This window comes from Gavialis gangeticus, unplaced genomic scaffold (assembly GCF_001723915.1).
Source record: "Gavialis gangeticus isolate Ggan-Ray unplaced genomic scaffold, GavGan_comp1, whole genome shotgun sequence".
Lineage (NCBI taxonomy): Eukaryota > Metazoa > Chordata > Crocodylia > Gavialidae > Gavialis > Gavialis gangeticus.
The window spans coordinates 127,866,734-127,886,654 of NW_017729032.1; the positions used below are offsets into that span (position 1 = coordinate 127,866,734).

The window sequence follows — 19,921 nt, forward strand, 5'->3', positions numbered from 1 at the left end:
CTCTGCCAGCTTGTGACCATTATTCCTTGTCACTCCTGGCAGTGCTCAGGGGAACAGGGACTTCCCCAGTGCCTGCTGGTCCCCACTGACTAGTTTGTAACAGGCAACTAGATCCCCCCTCAGCCTTCTCTTCTGGAGGCTGAACAGATTCAGGTCCCGTAGCCTCTCCTCATACGGCCTGTCCTGCTGCCCCCTGATCATGCAAGTGGCCCTCCTCTGGACCCTCTCCATGTTGTCCACATCCCTCTTGAAGTGCGGCGCCCAGAACTGGACGCAGTACTCCAGCTGCGGCCTGACCAGTGCCGCATAGAGGGGGAGGATCAACTCCTTGGATCTGCTTGAGATGCATCTGTGGATGCATCACAAGGTACAGTTGGCCTTCCTGACTGCATCCCTACACTGCCACTCCAAGATCCTTTTCTGCCTCTGTACTGACAAGAAGGGAGTTCCCCAACCTGTAGGTATGGTGCCGTATTGTTGACTCATGCCAGCGTATTGTTTGCTCTGCTAACTGTAGCATCACACTGGTGGCTCATATTCATTTTATGGTCAACTATGACCCCCAGGTCCCTTTCAGCCATAGTGCTAGCTACAGTAGCACCACCGAGCCTGTAAGTTTGCTGTGGATTTTTCCTCCCCAGATGGAGCACTTGACACTTCTCAGTGTTGAACAGCATCTAGTTCTTGTCTGCCTATCTAACTAATCTGTCCAGGTCCTCCTGGATCATCAGCCTGCCCTGATGTGTGGTCACGCTTCCCCACAGCTTAGTGTCATAGGCAAACTTTGCCAGTGTTCTTTTCGCCCCCACATTCAGATCCCTGGACTAGACTCTTTCCAATCTGTCCACATCCTTCTTGAAGTGTGGGACCCAAAACTAGACACAGCACACCAGGTGAGGCCGCACCAGTGCAGAATAGAGAGAAAAATTACTTTTCTTGATTGTAAGTGACACTCCTGTTAATACAACCCAGTATTCTGAAGTTTTTTTGTTTTGTTTTTTGCAACAAAAACAAATTGTTGACTAACATTCAGTTGTGGTTCACTGTAACCCCCATATCCTCTGCAACACTGCAACCAAGCCAATCTGTAGTCGTGCATTAGGTTTTTCTGTCACAGGTGCAGGACTTGTTGAATCTTATCTCACTGATTGTGGACCATTTCTCCAGTCTATCCTAGTCAGTCTGGATTCTACCCCTGCCCTCTAGAGTGTCTGCAATTTCACCCAATTTGATGTCATCTGCATATTTGCTAAGTGTGCACCCAATCCCATGATCCAAATAATTAATGAAGATGTTGAACTATACTGGACCTAAGACAGATCCCTGGAAAACCACACTTGATTCCTCCTCCCAACTAGACATTGAGCCATTGAGGACTACTCAGTGAGTATGATGATCCACCAATTTTTGTATACACCTCACAGTACTTTTATCTAGCCTGTATCTAGTCTAATCTAGTCCTTAGCTTTTTAATGTACAGCCTCTTCACACACACTTTCCTTTCCAAAACATTTGTTCCCCAAAGGTTTCTTGCACCCAAAAGTGCTTACACTGAGCACACTTTCTTAGTCACATGTGCCCCACACCTGCCTGGGGCAACTTTTGGTACCTGCAATCCTAGAGTTTTTCCAAGAAAATGAACTGTACTATAACATTACTAATTTTCAATCCTGTGATTGAAACTGCCAACTTCAAAGGCTCTATCCAACAGAAAAGTCTGTTCCTTAGATGCTGCCTATATACAAAGCCTTTGACCACCTTCATTTTTAACTGAAGTTGGGGGTTTCTGAAGTAACAAAGAAAAATAAATATAATTTTTAAAATGTAAAATATACCCTAGGGCAGAGATTTTCAAAGTAGTTAAAGGAAATTAAGTACCCAATTCTCAACGGTCTTAGCTACTTCATCTTCCTTTGAAAAATCTCATCATAGAGCCTGGGGCAGCTAAGAGATTTTAGATCAATAAAAAACTAAATTTGACAGCACTTAGAGGCATTTGTAAGGAATGAATGAAATCACAAACCATCTGGAGATGTATGAACTGAAGGAAGTTAGTTAGCCTCATATCAAAGTGTATAAAATCATTGTATCTGGCAAATCCAGTAGACTATTTGAGGAGATAATACTGAAAGCAGACAGGTGTGAAGCAATTAACATAACCCACTTTGATTATAAAAAGGCACTTGACAAATTTCTATAGACCAGACTAATACATAGTTTTAGCATCTTCAAATGCATATGGATTTAACTAAATTAAATATATAATGATAAGGGTAAAGGGTAAAAATGATTGTGACATGACATATAGTGGCAATAAACACAGTGATAATAAAAAAAGCACGTTGTGAGCTACCATTAGATCATTGTAACTGCATTTGCCAACTTACCAAAACTTTTCCACTTAACCTGTTTCTCTTTATAAAGTCCCATTGACTTAAATCAGCATTGAATAAAGTCATTAATTATTTTTCAATTGCTCAGCCCAGTGATATCCAAGTGGAACAGGACATATTTGTGGTATTGATGCTGAATAGCAGGCTATGTTTTTTTATGATTTCCATGATTGTTTCTGTTTACCAGATACAGCACCTAATCCTGTTATGTGCCATCTCTACTTTGTGTGGAATATTTACATTACACAGCTGTAGAAGAGAAATGTAAAAAGATCTAGACAATGCCAACAAGAATAATATGAATTAGCATATGCACGAAGCCTTAAATATTTTTTTAAATGCCAAGTAGAAGCTGTTCTTGTTGAGAAAAGACAGTTTAGAAGGAATATAATTGAAACTCTCAAGATTCTAAAGGGGTTTGTAAGACTATGATAAAATAGTTAGCTGAACTAACATTTAACTCCACGCCTAAGTACAGAGGTTCAAAAAGCCCAAGGCAAAATTGATTCAATAACCACAGGTTTTTCTAAGCTGTGTAGATTGAATTGATAACAAACTGAACTGATGTTCAGTGCTTGGGTGGTCAAGACAAGCAGAAGCCTGCAATGGCTGAGGCCAGAAGTCTGGGGGTTCTCCTAAGGCTGCTAAACCCGGCTCAGCCACAGCCCAGGCCTGACTGTCTGCTGGCTCTTCCCTCTACTGCTGCTAAGAGGTAGGGACATGTGTCCATCACTCAATCTCTCCACAGCCCCTGCCTTTGATGTGGGGAGGACTGCACTCCCCAGGCCAGCAATGCTCCCCCTCCAGCCAGGGTCTGCACAGGGTGGTAAAAGCCCCCACCATCATAGCTGGAGCAGGACTGGGATCACCCCAACCCCACCCCGTCCTCAGCCAGAGGTCTCTCAGGCAGGGGTGAGGGTGGGAATTCATCCTCCCCGGTCTTGCACCAGACCCCCAACCAGGGTCTCCCCAGCATGGGGGGGGGCCTCCACCAGGGGGTTTTTGACCTGCCATACTTGGAGCTGGGCTGGGATCACTCTAGCGCTGCCACATCCTCAGCTGTTGATCTCTGAGCAAGGGGTGGGGTGTGGTTCCCACCCTTAGCCTGGCACAAGACTCCCACCTGGGGTCTGCCCAGTGCGGGCAGAAAGCCTCCACTGGGGGGGTTTCACCCCACTGCACTTGGAGTCAGGCTGGGATTGGCCTAGCCCCACTGTGAGGCTGGGGAAATTTCAACCTAGCTCCAAGCTGCTGAGGAGTGAAAATTTTCCCCCATAGGGGTTTTTCCTTCCTCTCCAGGAAGACCCTGGATGGAGGTCTGGTACTGGCCCATAGAGGTGTGTTCCCACCATCCAGCCCCCAGCCCCACCTCAGCCTCTGGCTGAGGAGGGGACAGGGTTCAGGGGATCCCTGCCTGGCTCCAGGTGTGGTGAAGTAAACCTCCATGCCAGGCACACCCCGGGTATGGGTCCAGTGCCAGACTGGGGGCGGGGGGGGAGGCTGTGTTCCCACTCCTTGCCCCTATTTCAGAGATCTCTGGACGAGAAGGGGGGAGAGCTGAGGTGAGCTGAGGTGATCCCAGCTTGACTCCAGCTGCAGTGGGGACCCTAGCAGAACCTGGGTGTAGGACTGTGGGGGGGGGTGGCTGTGGCTGAGGGCAGGGCAGAGCTAGGATGATCCCTAACAGCAGGGCAAAAAACCCACCTGATGGGGGCTTTCCCTCAGTGCCAGGGAGACCCTGGGTTGGGGTCCAGCACCAGGGGTTCCCCCCTCAGAGACCAACAGCTGAAGAGAGGGTGGGGTGAGGCTGGAGCAATCCCAGCCCAGCTTTAGCTGCAGTGAAGTAAAAAGCCCTGCCCCCTAGGAGGAGCTGAAACTCATGCTGGGCAGACCCAGCTGGGGGGGGCAGTGCCAAGAGTGGGGAATGTGCATTCCCCCATCACCGGCAGATGGCTGGGGAGGGGACGGGCCTGAGTCTATCCTAGCCTGGGTCTCTGAGTTTCTTGTGGGGAAGGAAACAAAAAGTCCCTTCCACCAGGGCTTTTTTTCCTCTTGCCTTACTGATAACACTAAAAAACCCTGGGGGGGGGAGGGGGGAGGGGAAAGGCAGGAAGCAGGCTGGGCAGCAGATGCTTTACTGCCTTAGCTTTGACAGCTGGGGGCAGAGCCACCCTTGCTCTGTCGGACAAGACAGCACAACCCAGGACTGTGCAAAACACCCTATAGGTTGGGGGATGACCTCCTCAGCAGCTGAGGGATCTTGGAATCATAGTTGACTCCAAGATGAACATGAGCCGGCAGTGTAATGAGGCCATCAACAAGGCCAATCGCACCTTGTTGTGCATTAGCAGATGCATGACCAACAGATAGAGGGAGGTGATGCTCCCCCTCTATGAGGCCTTGCTCAGGCTACAACTGTAGTACTGTGTCCAGTTTTGGGCATCGCACTTCAAGAGGGACATGGAGAATCTGGAAAGGGTTCAGAGGAGGGCCACTCGCATGATTAGTGGCCTCCGTGAAAGACCCTACGAGGGGAGGTTGAGGAATCTGGATCTCTTCAGCCTTCACAAGAGACGGCTGAGGGGAGACCTTGTAGCCGCCTATAAGTTTATCAAGGGAGGACAACAGGGCATTGGAGATGCTCTATTTACTAGAGAGCCCCTAGGAGTAACTAGGAATAATGGGTGCAAACTAATGGAGAGTAGATTCAGGTTAGACATTAGGAAGAAATTTTTTACAGTAAGGGTGGCCAGAATCTGGAATAGGCTACCAAGAGAGGTGGTACTATCACCTAACTTGGAGGTCGTCAAGAGGAGGTTTGATAGTCACCTGGCTGGGGTCATCTGACCTCGGTCCTCTTTCCTGCCAGGGGCAGGGAGTTGGATACGATGATCCATTGGGTCCCTTCTGACTCTACAATCTATGAATCTATGAAAACCCTGGGATGCTGAGGGATTGAGTTAACTTGAATTGGGAAGGGATCTGGGACAGAAATTCATTAAACTGGTTTGACCTAAATCAATTAAATTTTATACTACATACATCCAGGTTCATCTTAAATTGGTTTTGGTCATTTTGAAACTGGTTTATGTGCACTGAACTTCTGTCCTGTTATAGGTTTAAACCAGTTTCTGATCACTGAAACTGGTTTATGTGCAACTTCTGTCCGTACTCCAGGACTTAGAGGACACTGACTAAAAAAGGAAGGAAGCAGAAAAAAAGGCAACACACTTGTACACAGAACATGATGATGACCTTGGCAATGCCTTTAAAATAACAGAAAGAGAAGTAAGTATGCACATACCATTAAAAACAAAACATGCCACAGGCAGGTAATTAAAAGGAAAGAAAATTATAGTTTATCAAAAGGGACATGCACAAGTCCAGCTGTGACAAATCTATTTTATCTGGATTTGTCAGCCATGGGGATTTGCTGTCAGTATGCATCAGATGCCAATAAACAGTGCTGAACACCATAAAGGGTAAAAACAGATTTCTCAGACTTTTTCTATAGCAGTCATTTCCAAAGCACCTAAATACTTGTGCCACATATATGGCTCTATGCACATCACAAGACCTATACGACTGAAAAGTGTTCTCCCTGCCGCTAACCCCAAATATGGAGGGAACTCTTAACAGTTTTATCGAGTTTGCTCCCTGTCAGTTATCCTGAGGGCCATAGTTAATAGCTCTTAGCTTTTTCTATGAAAATATTTTATTTCCACAACTTTTTAACTAAGTTGTGAACTTTGTCTCTACCAACATTTGGCAAAATGTTATTCATTGTGGTTATGAAAAGAAGGAAACTGAAATGATATTTCAGGGTAGGGAAGGAAATATATATCTGTGGAGGGGGAATGGTTATGGAATACACATCTTAGGAAAGCAGGAGCCAACACTTCCTGCTCCCTAAGCATGATACTGATTGTAACATATAATCATATTTCCAGGCTGTGTTGGGGCTGGGGTACATCTCTGGATCAGATTTTTCAGTCCTATCTCCTTAAACTCAATTTAGAGGGATCTATAAAAATATGTGCCCCTTCTGAGTATTTGGGCCCAAGCACTGAAAAGGTCTTTAGGTATTTTGGAAAATACAGCCAACAGGATATGGTTTCAAACCATTTGCGACAAAAATATACAAATAATAGGACTTGCTTCAAACAACATTTGAACCAACACTTGGAACCAGATCCCAAAGAACATTCTGCCTAAATTACACCTTAGGTGGAATTTAGATACCTATTTCTAAGAATACAAGAAACCAAATCTCTTCCTAAATGCTCACATGCTTGAGAAAGTATAGGTAGGCATCTGCCTAAATTGTGTTAGCTGCCAATTATTTTCAAGCAGCCATCATGCTGGCGGATGCCAATTTCAGGCACTTTTTGCTCCAGCAGCAATTTTTTTTTTTGCTCCCCCTCACACCATTCATTGGCTGAGAGTCCAGTGGCATCCCCACCCCCACTGCTTTTTTTTCCAGCAGCCATAGGTGTGTTCAGCACCCAAAAATAACTGCTGGGGAAAAATGTCCTACCAGGCCCTAATCTGAAGCAGTGGGAGCTGGTGGGGGGAGAGGGGAATGACTGTAGGACAGGCGACTTGTATAGAATGAACACCAGGCTCCCGATGCCCCCCTGTCCTGCTGGCTCCTGCCACTTCAGTTTAACCCTCCCAAGTCTATACAACATGCTCCCCTCTCCCAACCAAGCACAGTATGTTTCCCAGGGCCCCAGACTGGCTTAGCACCACAGCCCTGCCTGACCAGCCAGTTTTCCCCACCACCAGTAGCCTAAACCAGCATTTCTCAATATGTGGGTCGCGACCCAAAAGTGGGTTACAAAAATATATGAAAGAGTCACAAACAACCTTTATGGATCAGCAAACTTTAAAAATGGTTTCACCTTTAAAGAAGAAAAATGGGGGAAACCATGGCTTTTCTCTTGCAGGCTGGCAGAGTTCCAGTCTGCAAGGGGCTGCTTGGAGGCCCCCCATACCCCACACACACCTCCCCTTGTCCCACACACCTCCCTCTGCCCCACTGGGGGTGGGAGGTGGGAGGCAGTGGGGGGTATGGGGGGCCTCCCACCTCCCACCCATCGACAGTGAGGGGTACTGCGTCAAGATTGTTTATAAATGGGTCCTAGTACAAAAAACATTGAGAAACACTGGCCTAAATAAAAGCACATTCACACTTGAGAGAGTCCAAAGAGCCACCCATATGATCAGAGTCTTAAAAGGCAAGCCATACGAGGAAAGGCTGAGGGATCTGGGACTCTTTAGCCTGTGGAAAAGAAGGCCAGAAGGGGACCTGGTAGCAACTTACCACTGCATTAGGGAAGTACATCAAGGGCTCAGTGAGCAACTGTTCACCAGGTCACCTGAGGGGAAAACCAGGAGTAATGGCCACAAATTCCTGGAAGATCAATTCAGGCTCAACATTATGAAAAACGTCTTCAGTTAGGGTGTCCAGACTGTGGAATAAGCTCCCTCCAGAGGTGGTGCCATCACCTACCCTGGAAATCTTCAAGAGGAGACTAGACAGTCACCTGATCCCCAGTAATCTTTCCTACTTGCTACAGTGGCTGGACCCCATGATCTTCCAAGGTCCCTTCTGGCCTTACAATCTATGAATCTATGAACGTCAATAAAACGTTTAACTTTTATTGCCTAACAATAATAAACAGGAACACAAGAGAATCAACAGTATTAACTTTCACTGCCATAGACATACATAAGCAAACTAAATGAATGAGTGAATTCCTTGACAATGGCCCACTGTAGCACAGGGCTGACTCACTGCATAAGGGCTTCAGGGGAAGGTTCCTGTCCCCTTACAGTAACAGAAACCCCCCACATGATTTTACTTGTTAATGAAAGCATGCTACACCCACTGCCAGTGACAGCCTGCATCTCTGAGAGCTGAACACTTGTCCATAAACAGAAATGGCATGCTCAGCATCCACAGAGTTGTTTGGGATGGTAAGGTGGCATTTTGCCAAGGCATACAAATGTGGGAACTAGTCACAGACAGACTCCTCAAACACAATAACAATCGTGGGCTTCTGGCATTCCTTCACAAATTTCACACAAGCAACAAATTGAAAGTCCTGCTCCTTACCCCTAATCAATTTTAATAACTGAGAGTCAAAACTCACAACAGCCACCTGGTTGGGGTCAAAAATCCTCACAGCACTGAGGAACAAGGCTGTCAGTCACCTGAATCATGGGGGATGAGCTGGTTCAGACCTGTAAAACTGGTGGAGTTTGGCAGCCACTGCCTCAAACACCTCTGGTCTTTACTTGTTCTCCTAATGGTAAGTGGACAGCTGTTCTGAAGTCTTGTCTTCCACTCAGCTTATCAAATCCATCACCTTGCTATATCCTTGGCGGATGGAAACCTGCTGACTTTCAAACTAAGTGAGGTCCATAAACCGAGTGGTACTTTCTTCCATGAACCTCACCTAATCCACGATGTGGCCCTGTTTCAGGAGTTCAAAGGGCTTGAGGATACATTGTGTGCCTGGTGTGATCTTGAGTTCTTTGGACACAAATTGCTTGTACCACTGCATGTGCTTGGCATGGTACTGCCCAGCACTAAACCAGGAATTTCACCTGGTCAGGACTAACTCTGGTGCAAATACCACAGTTGCAGGTAGTTTACCAGTTTGAGCAACAATAGATGTAAGGTACCGGAGCTTGCGAGTTGGACAGTGCTTGAAAGCTGTCTTAAAGGAACTCACCAGGCTATCCACATCAGGAAACTGCCTCTGTCAGATGTCCCTTGCTAAGGACAGAATGTGTGCACTGCAGGTGACATGAATTACCTTGGGCATTGCTCCATGGAGGACATCAGAGAACGCCTTGCTCATGTACACAGCATTATATCAGACAGAAGAGCTGAGATCTTGTTGAATTCCAAGCCATAGGTCACAACTGCCTTCATTACAACCTGCGCAACACTGGAATGATTGACAGCCTCTAGGTGGACTGGCTCGGTTTGAAAGACAGACAGGTTGCCATCTGTCCGGCTCCCAGGAACAATTAAAATGTGCAGGACAATTATCTTGTATGTCGCTGGCTTCATCTGCCACTATGGAGAAAGTGTCACTTCAGTTTTTGTGGAGTGGACATGTGCAACTATCACTTCAGGAAGATATTCCTGGAGAAGGCTGTTGGCACATGGAAGACTTCCCCCATTCAGAACATTCTTCTGGAAGTATTTCTGTATTTCAGGGTTGTAAAGTTTCAGCAGAGGAATGTTTGCAGCTTTGAATGCCTTGACTAAGGCCAGGGTAACCTCTCAGACCACACTGCTTTCTCTGTCTCTTAAACCCTCTTAAACATGGATGACATTGTGGTCTGCCTCTTGTTCTGTCCCTCGACATCTGCAGCAGCCTTTCTCTTCAGGTGCCCTTGTGATTCTAACTGCCAATCAATACTGTTTTTATCTGGTCAGATCCAGCGTGACATTACTTGCTGAACAGAACAATTTGCCATCTGCATGAAGAATGCCTTCAGGGTACTGCTTCACATGATCCATGGCAGACATGTGCTTTGATTTGTGGACTGTCTTTCCACTCATCCTGATCTTAAATACAACAGTGCAGCAGTTAACCTGTGTGGCTCCACAGCTGGACTGCCTTTCTAGGCAGCCCAGGTGACAGCAGCTCCTTCCAGCTGCTGCTGCCAGTCCTGTAATAGCTATGGGGAACAGCATGCACAGCCCCAATCCCACGCCCCCTGCACTGTCTCCGGGCTCACCTATCTGGGCTGAAGAGTGCCAGTGTGGAATGGAAACTGCTGCTCAGCACAGGGCAAAAGCAGCCCCTCGCCATCATCACTGCTGGCACTTCCACATATAGCCACCCAGAGCCTATGTAGGGCTACCCTCTGTCTCCACTGCTATCACCACCACCTCTGGGCTGCCAGTGAGGCAGTGGCAGCAGTGCAGACACAGGGCAGTCGATGCAGGCTCCAGAAGGCTACATGAGGAAGCACTAAATCATGGGGGATGAGCTGGTTCAGGGAGAGGGGCTGCTTTTATCCCATGCTGAGCATCAGTTTCTTTTCCATGCCGCCGCTGCTTAGGCTGAGCCCCAGCGCCTGCTCCAACCTCACCCATCTGGGCTGAGCAGCAGTGCTAGTGCCAGGCAGAAACCGTTGCTCAGCAAGGGAAGAAAGCAGGTCCACCCTGTTGCTGCCACTGGGCCTGGAGCCAGGCTGCCCTGCAGTTCCGTCACCACTGCCTCTGGGCTGCTCTGCAGCTGGTCCACAATGTCACTGCTGCCGTGCAGGACAACGCAGAGGTGGCAGTGATGGAGCCACAGGCCAGCTCAGTGCAGCACAGGCTCTGGGCAGCTGCACCAAAAACTGCCCGGTGGCAACGAGGGGGAGGTACCGCTTTCTCTCCGTGCTGAGCAACAGTTTCTGCCTGGCTCCTGCTGCAGCTGAGCTCGGATGGGTGAGCCCGGAGCTGGCACGGGGCATGCCCAAGGGCAGCAGGACACATCACGGCCTGGCAGTGTGGACCGTGTGTGGGCCATGCTGGGGCTGTGCGCAGTTGGCAGTGGCAGGGGAGGTCCTGCAGAGCACCTGGGCCCTGGGCTGTGTGGGGTGGGGGCAAGGGTAGGGACTGACTGGCTCAGGGGGGCACATGCAGGGACTGCCATGCACACCCCACATACCCTGATATCCCCTCCCCCACAACTACACCTTCCCCCACACACAATCGCAGACCCCACAAACACCGCACCCACTCATATCCACACGTTTCTGGGAGAAGCTCTGCTCACTGCTACATGCACACATCACACACCCACACACCCCCCGCCACCCTCCCCCTCCACACACCCACAGCCTCCCACAAACCCCATATCCACCCACACCAGCACCCTCACATCTCCACAACTCCCATACCCACCCACACATCCACACATACCCCCACACCCCCCCCCACACACACAAACCTCCCACAAACCCCATACCTACCCATACCCCCCACACCCTTCCATACCCCTCCCTACAATATATAAGAGTAAGACTTCATTTTGAGCTATTATGCAATCACTTCTATATATCCAACACAAACACAAACAAAGCAGGACAAAAATAAATATTTTGTAAATAAAATTAAAATATATTATTACAGATATTTTATTTGTAGTAGATTGTTTTTTTCCCCCCGGTTCCAAGATGGCAAACCCCCTTCCCAAAAGAAGTACTTCCAGGACCAAGGGGAGGGATTTACAGTGGCAAAAGGTCAGAGGTTGGGGCGAAACTTCCAGTCCCAAGATGGCACCCAGGGGGTGGGGTCACACCTCGACAGCTCACCAAAATTTGTTAAGTGGCTCTCCAGCTGAAATAACTGCCTGCCCCTAATATATAAGCTAGGTGCCTAACCATTTTGACTTGGCTTGTCTTCCTGGGACACAGCACTTATTTTTAATCACCGCAACACCTCACTGGAGGTGCCTATATGGCCAATCTAGATCTAGTCCTTCATCTTTTTCTGCACTTAGGATAAAAATATGTTTGCTGTACTAAAATATGAAATATACGACTAAATATTTAACATGATTGAAATAATGGAATCCTATATACAGTAAGCAGATACATAAGTTTTACAGATATTGTAGGCATGTTGGTTGTAGCCATGTTGATCTAAACGATCTAAACACATAGGCAAACAAGATGCATTGGGTAGATGTGGTATCTTTTATCAGACAAACTAAATAGTTGGAAAAAATTGTTCTTTGCAAGCTTTTGGGCACAAAACCCTTCTGCTGGTGTTTTATGTTCTCTCCTGGGTAGAATAGAAGCCAATATGCAAAATGCAGGGCTGTGAAAATGCAAATGCATGGCAGTGAGGATCAGAGGGAATGGGGGACAGCAGGTGTGAGACAGGTAGGTGGGATATTTTCTATGTAAACACTTGAAGTAATTCCACTTAACATGCATTTCAAAGACAACCACCTCTGTACACATACCAGAATCTAACTCCTTTGCACATAACAGAAACACTGTGGTTAAATACAGGATGCTAAATTGTCTGTTAAGCTTTCTAGTTTGCCTATATAGTTAAATTTCCGTTGTCAGGCAATGCAATGCTTTTAAAGGGAATAACACTGTGATGTGTGTTGAGAGAAAAAGAGTTCAATGCTTATATGATTGGTGCCTTAGATAGCACACTCCAGTCCTATTTATTTGTTTACTTTAACTTATTGCTATGGGCTCAGTGGTAGCTTTGCCACAATTGCTGTCATGCCCCTGAAGCAGACCAGAAGGCAGATGGTGACTCTCAAAGTCACCATCTGCCGTCCAGGTTCTCCTTTGCTCTCAGAGGGAAGTATCCTCTAAAGCAGCCTTAAGCCCTTTCACTCCCCTTGCACAAGTGTGCAGGCTGGGTTACAATCTGACCCTATATTTCCAAACCAAAGGGTCTTAAATCAAATGTGATTATATGTGCTATTAAACAGAGACATTGAAATTATAACTATCCTACAGTATATTGCATGGTGTAGTGCACTATATATATATAATGCATATTTTACCTCATTTCTACCAACCTTTACTGGAAATCGCATGTGTGTGTAGAGGGGGGAATTTAAAGTAATTTCTTCCTGTAGTTTGCATATACTAAGAAAAGGTCAAACCCTGTATACTAGCTGCAAACTATACCACTTGTCTGCAAATGAAAATCTTTTATTTAGAAAACAATTACCTTTTATCATTCAGTGACTAAAGCTTTCATTATGCAGAGCTATATTGTCTTAATGGCACTGTCTGATAATTAAACTGATAGGAGTTAATTTTCTTAGTATGCAGTGACAAGTTTCTAATTGCCTGATTTCCTGATCTGCCCACTGGCTAAGAGTTCTCTGATCACTATTCTGGATGGAGTTAGTCATACCTTTTGTTTCAGTGCAGTTAAAATCTTTACATGGGCTACACCCCACATTTAGGCTTTTTGCATGTAGGCTTCTGGTGTTTTTCAGCACTCTTGTGACATGCAAGAGTTGAGCAGCTGCTCTTAAACCAATAGTTATTTTCTCTTTATGTAACTCTTGTTTTAAGATCTTGTTTCAAATACACATTGGTGGGTGAGTGGGTTCCTTTTTTATTTGGACAGCTCCTTTTGCTTATTTCTCAGTTACTCCTCATTAGGCGTGATAGTCTTAATATGCACTAGAGCTGTGCGAAGCTTCAGTAGTCAATTTGATTTAGAAGAGATTTGGCCTGATTTGGCAGCTGAATCTCCAAATCCAATTTGAATAGGGGGACCCATTAAAAGGTCCGAATCGAATCGGAAGCCTCTGAATCAATTCAGAGAGATTCAGAGAGATTTGGGAGGCTTGCAGCAAACAGAAACTGAGAAGAGGGAGGAGGTGGAGTGATCTTCCATATATGGAAAAGGCTGAGCGGGGGGGAGGGGAAGACTACTCTGATATTGACATCTGTAGATGGCCAGTGATGGTGAGCTTTCTCTGAGTTCCCTTCCAATCACTGTGCTCTGAGGGAGGGATGTAGAAAGAACATATAAAGCTGTGTCTGAAGTGATCTGTGCCTTTTGTGAGCTGTCTCTCTCTTGGAGCATCAGCGTTTGAAAGGCTCTGGCTTGCTAGATAGTCTCTTGCTCTCTAGTGTCTCTTCTTGTAAGTTGTATCCAATCCTTTCCTACTTACCCTTGTCTACAATCCCTATTGTTATCCCTATCCATTCCATTCAACTTATTCTTCCCCCAAAATCCTCTTATTTGTTCTTGTTAATCTGTCTTGATTCTTTCCCCCAACAAAAAAAAATCTGTGTTTTTCCTGACAGTGTGTCATCACTGTGCAGCAAAGCACAACCTATATCACCCACACACATTTTGCAACACACCAAACATTATGAAGCATGCTGGAAAGGCAGGTGCCAGGTCTTCTAGCAGGGGAAGGAGAGTGAGCAGAGGGAGAGCAGCAAGTTCCACCTGCCCCAAACATAGACACACCCTCTTTCCTGGCAGTGATGGGTCTTCTGCTGCTAGTGGGAGCAAGGAGGTGGTAGCAGTGCCTGCACCTGCACCACCACCACTAACACCACTAACCAGCAGCAGCGTGACATTCTCCATCCCAATTTCAGTCCCCAGTGTAAGCCTTCCACTTCAAGGAGGAGCTGGATCTGGAAGCAGAGGAGCTGAGGGCCATAGTGAAGGAAGTTCTGGGGAAGGGGGGGTGGGGAATCTGAGTTTGTCCTCCACAGCCCTCAAAGTTCCCCTAGAGCCAGGTCTCCTTCTCTGGAAGGCACTTTGGTGGAGGTTGTGGGGGCAAGTGGTTCAGCTCTTCCTGTTGTTGTACCTCTGCCTGGTGAGGAGAGGGATAAGGCAGGATCCCCATCCTCAACCCAGAAGCGGGTGGGTAGTGTAGTGTGGGATCATTTTGAGGTGGCAGATGATCCCAGGTATGCTACCTGCCAGCACTGCCAAAGGCATATCAGCTGGGGCAAGCATGTGAAACACTTCACCACCACAGCAATGATGCTGCATCTCTGGAGGCAGCACCCCCTTGTCCTTATTACTCTTTAGCCTGGCACCAGTGAGAGCGTGCCCAAAAAGAAGTCCCCCTTTCACTCCAAAACCCCAACCCCAAGAAACAGAGGCAGGCCACCCTGGACCAGTGGGGGAAAGGCAGAGACAAAGGGGGGCATGTTCTGAAGGCAAACGAGGTCACCCAGAGCACTGGGGACATGCTTGCTTTGGATGGCCAGCCCTTCTCCTTTGTTGAGCATCCAGGGTTCAGGCGGCTCATGGCGCTTGTGGCCCCATCGTACCAAGTGCCTGCACATACCACCTTTAGCAGAACGGTGGTGCCCTCCCTGTATGAGGCATGCAGGGAGTACTTGAGGGAGGGGCTGCAGAAGGCAGGTCCACAGGTAGCCTTGCACTTAGCCTTGGACATCTGGAGCAGCCAGGGTAGAGATCATGCCTACCTCTCCCTCACAGGGCACTGGTGTGATCAGTCAGTGGACTCTCCTTCAAGTGGACATGATGGATGAGTTCCACACAGCACGGGGCAATCATGGTGGCCATGAACTGCATGGTGCAGGGTCACCTTTTTGGGCAGCATGAGCTCACCCATGGGTTCATGGTCACCGAAAGCAGAGCCAATATGGTCAAGGCAATATGTGATGCCAACAAAGTGGTCCTCTGCTGTGTGGTACACAAGTTCTACCTCGTAGTGAGGGACACCTTGATTGGGGAGATTGGGATCAGCAGCCCCCTTGACAAAACTTAGTGAGTTAGAGGAGACTGGATAAGCACCTGGCTGGGGTCTTATGACCCCTGCCACCCCCAGTGCTCCTTCCTGCCCATGGCAGGGGGCCGGACTACATGATCTGTCTAGGTCCTTTCCGACTCATTGATTCTATGATTCTATGAGTGGGATACCATCTTCCAGATCCTGGTGGTCCTCAAGCCGTTCCTTGCGGCTACCAAGTGCCTCAGCACTGGCAATGCCCTCCTTAGCCAAGTGATCCCCATAGTGAAGAAGCTTGAGAATGAAATGGAGAAGTTGCAGGGGATTGATGTTCCTGGCTGGGGCAAGCTGCTTCAACCAGAGGTGCAGGCACTGGTGAAGCAGCTGAAGGAGGGCATAAAAAAAATGGCTGGATCCATTGTCGTCCAGTACAGTCCACGTGCTGGCAAGCATGTGTGACCCAAGGGTGAAGGGGAGTGTCTGCAACAGCAAAACCCTTGATCACTGGGCGGAGGTGCTGGTGAACAGAGTCAGGGAGGCAGAAGTTCAGGGCAGAGGAACATGGAAGAGGGGGATCCACCTTCCCGTTCCACAACTTCAACCACAAGCCAATCTCCTCCATCACAGCCGCTGCCAATGTGGGTCAAGGACATGGCTTCCATGTTGGGGTCCAGAGGCACCAGACCCTATCATCAGGCAGGTAGCACAGAGGCCTCAGTGACTACCTATCTCACCGAGGACATGGAGCTGCTGCACTGTGACCCCTTGGCTTACAGGGCAACCCACAGACAGGTGTGGCAGGATCTGGCCACGGTTGCCCAAGAACACCTGTCCTGTCCACAGAGCATTGTTCCGAGCTAGAGGGTGTTCAGCATTGCTGGTGATGTTGTGCCACCCCACTGCACCTCCTTGGATGCTGGTTTGATGGAGCAGCTGGTGTTCCTGAAGGTGAACCTCCTGCTGCTGGGGTTCCCCAAGCTCCATGTGCAGATGCAGTGAGTGCCACCTGCCTCACTCCACACCTATTTGCTTTTTTGTTTTCAAAACCTTGAGGTGCACTTTCACAGAAACCCCTGCAGAACTCTGCCTGAAACTTGGCAGGTTTCATGCCCTCAGAAGGGGCTACCATCCCTGCTGTTTTCATGCCACTCTGCCTTAACACACACAAGTGATATGTTTTGCTTTCAACAGTTTGAGGTGCACTTTCACAGAAACCCCTGAACCTATCTCCTTGAAACTTAGCAGGCTTTGTGCCCTCAGAAGGGGCTACAATCCCTGCTGTTTTCATCCAAATCTGCAAAAAAATGATTAAGTTATAGGTATTTTAGTGATTCCCCATTATAGTCTACGACCAACTCTCCGAATCAGCCGAATCAAATTGGGACAGTGATTCAAATCACCGAATTGAATCACTGTCCCTCTGAATCAGCTCAATCCGAATCCAAATCCAAAGCAAATACTTGCTGCTTCACACAGGCCTAATATGCACTTATTTCTCTTTTTGACCATAGGCAGACAAGGCTCTTTAGGTACAACTGATATCTTTTATTAGACCAACTAAAATAGTTGGAAAATTCTTCTTTGCACGCTTTTGGGTACAAACACCCTTCTTCAAGCTGATGAAGCATCTCCAGTTGTTTTGTGCTCTCCTGGACAGGATAGAATAGAAGCCAGAGGCCAGTATTCGAGAATGCCAGTGAGTGAAAATGAAAATTGAGATAGTCAGTGGGTGAGAAACAGGTGGAGGAGGAGGGGAATGCAGAACTGGTGATAAAATGTAACTGGTGAACAGTACAGAGGTTACTTGGGTGTCAGATATTAGGCAGGTTATAATGTGTCATAAATCCAATGTCTATATTTAGTCCATGATTTTGTGTATCCAGGAGTTTGCTGAAGTGACATTCATAGGCTCATCTGCAGAAGGTGTTTCGTAAATTCCCTTTAAGGATTAGAACTAAGAGATTGGAAAGAGAGTGGTTATCTTGTGAGAAATGTGCCCCACAGGTAATTGGGTATTTCTGTCTTTGATAGATTTTTGGTGTGCATTCATTCTGGTATGCAGTTGTTGTTTTGTCTCCCCTACATATTTTCCAGCTGGGCATTTGGTGCACTGGATGAAATCTATTACATTTTTAGAGGTGTGGGTGTAAGATCTAGGAATGCTGATGGTTCTGTTGTGGGGCATGTTTATTGTGGAGGTGGTAGAGGTATGTTAGCAGGTTTTACATTTCTTGTCATGGCATGGTCTGGATCCATTTGGTGTATTTTGGGCCAGAGGAAGTTTGCTTCTGGTGATGAGATTGGTGAGGTTCGCTGCTTATTTAAAGATTAGGATGGGTGGTTCTAGAAAAATCTCTTTAAGAATTGGGCCTTTTTCTATTATGGATTGCAATTGTTTGAGGATTTTCTGTATAGGTTCCAGGGAGGGGTGATACATCATAACTAGGGATCCTGGTTTTCTCTGATTCAAAAAAAATCCCCAATTTTTAGATTGGTGTGCAATTCATGGGAATTTTCTTTCTGTACTGCAGCAATTCTTCACCTGGTATCCAGGTGGCTCTTTCAAAAGTGAGACCTATGTCTCTGGAGAAGAGTCCTTCTTGAGTAAGAACCCTTTTGAGATTTGTGAGGTGATGATCACGGGTATTCTCAGTGAAAATTCAGTGGTAATAGAGGGCATGGCTCTATATTAGTTTTCTTGGTGTGTTTAAGGTGATTGCTAGTTCTGTGCAGGTATGTATGTTGGTCTGAGGGTTTCATGTATATCGTGGTCTGTATTTTACCATTCTGCATAGGAAATGTTGGTGCTGGAGTATTCAAGGGATAGTCTGATGGAGGGGTTATGATTGTTGAATTTCTGATAGAAATCAATCAGAAATTGCAAGTTTTCAGTCCAAATGATGATGTCATCGATATATCTTAAGTATAGCAAGGGTTTGTTGGTGCAGTCCTTGAGGAATTCTTCTTCCAGGTGACTCATAAAAAGGTTGGCATATTGTGGGGACATTTTGGTGCCCATAGCTGTGCCCATGGTCTGGAGGAAGTGTTGGTTACTGGAAGTGAAGTTGTTGTGTGTGAGAATGAAGAGCATAAGTTCAGTAATATCTTTAGGTCTGTACTCGTAGTTGTAATCTTGCTCTTGTAGGTATGTAAGGCAGGCTTGGATACCATTCTGACATGGGATGCTCACATTCTTAGTGAGGACATAATTTTTCTAATTGTTGCATTTAAGCTTTTGAAGGTATCTGACCTGTTGGTTGATGTTCTGGAGAAACAGAAATCTCACTGCTGATTACTCATTGAACCTTTCACCTCTGCTTCCCATAGGATCTCATGGAAACTGCAGCTGCATTACAGAAATGCGTTTCTTACTTTTGACTATACAGAGTGCATCCCATGGTAAAATCATACTTGGAGAACCTACTTATGTGATGTCTAGAGCAGCAAAACTAAAAAAAAATTACCTTAGTGACAAAAATGAGTCCCAAAGGGAGAAGAGTATACCAAAGTCACTGATTCATCTCACAGCTCAGTACCTGAAGCTAGACATTTTGTTTACTAACTGCCCATGATGAGGGAGAGGAAAGGACATACAAGCCTTGTGTCAAGTCTCAAAACTTCTGGACCTAGGTATTCTACAGGACACTCTGAAGAAATACACCCATGAGCAGTTGCTACTACATTGTTTTACAGAAGTTATGTTAGCTAAGCCTGGCCTCACATCTCTCCCCAAACAGTTTGTAGCATGCTGGCAGTTCTAGTCACCCTGTTCTACAGAGAACTGAGAGTCAAAAGCTAAGCCTATGCATCACCCATGAACAGAGGTATATAGGAAATGGAGGCAAAATAGATTATCTCCTCTTTTATTAAACTTGCATCACACCCACACAAAGTAATATGCTAACACTTTCTGGGATTGTCTACATTAGAAAACTAGAGTATGTTAGAACATGAGTCATGTTCTAACAGGTTTGTGATGGGTAACACAGCAAAAGAAAGGTAGTCAGGAACTGCCACATTGCATAGTCCCTGTCTACTCTGGGCATGTCTACACAAGATGTTTACTGCGCAGTACACATTAGCTGAGCAGTAAATGTCTCAGCATTTGCACATTTGCCCCTATTATGCTGCAGTAAAGGAATTTACTCTGCAGCAGGATAGTACAGGCATACCTTGGAGATATTGCGGGTTCGGTTCCAGACCACCGCAATAAAGCGAATATCGCAATAAAGCGAGTCACACGAATTTTTTGGTTTCCCAGGGCATATAAAAGTTATGTTTACACTATACTGTAGT

The 19,921-nt window shown here is 46.7% G+C and overlaps 1 protein-coding gene across 3 annotated transcripts in view; it reads right to left on the reverse strand.

Annotated features, from left to right (window-relative positions):
• Positions 1–19,921, reverse strand: part of NALCN (sodium leak channel, non-selective) — a 564,495-nt gene that overhangs the window by 429,446 nt on the left and 115,128 nt on the right. The gene's annotated exons all lie outside the window — the stretch shown is intronic.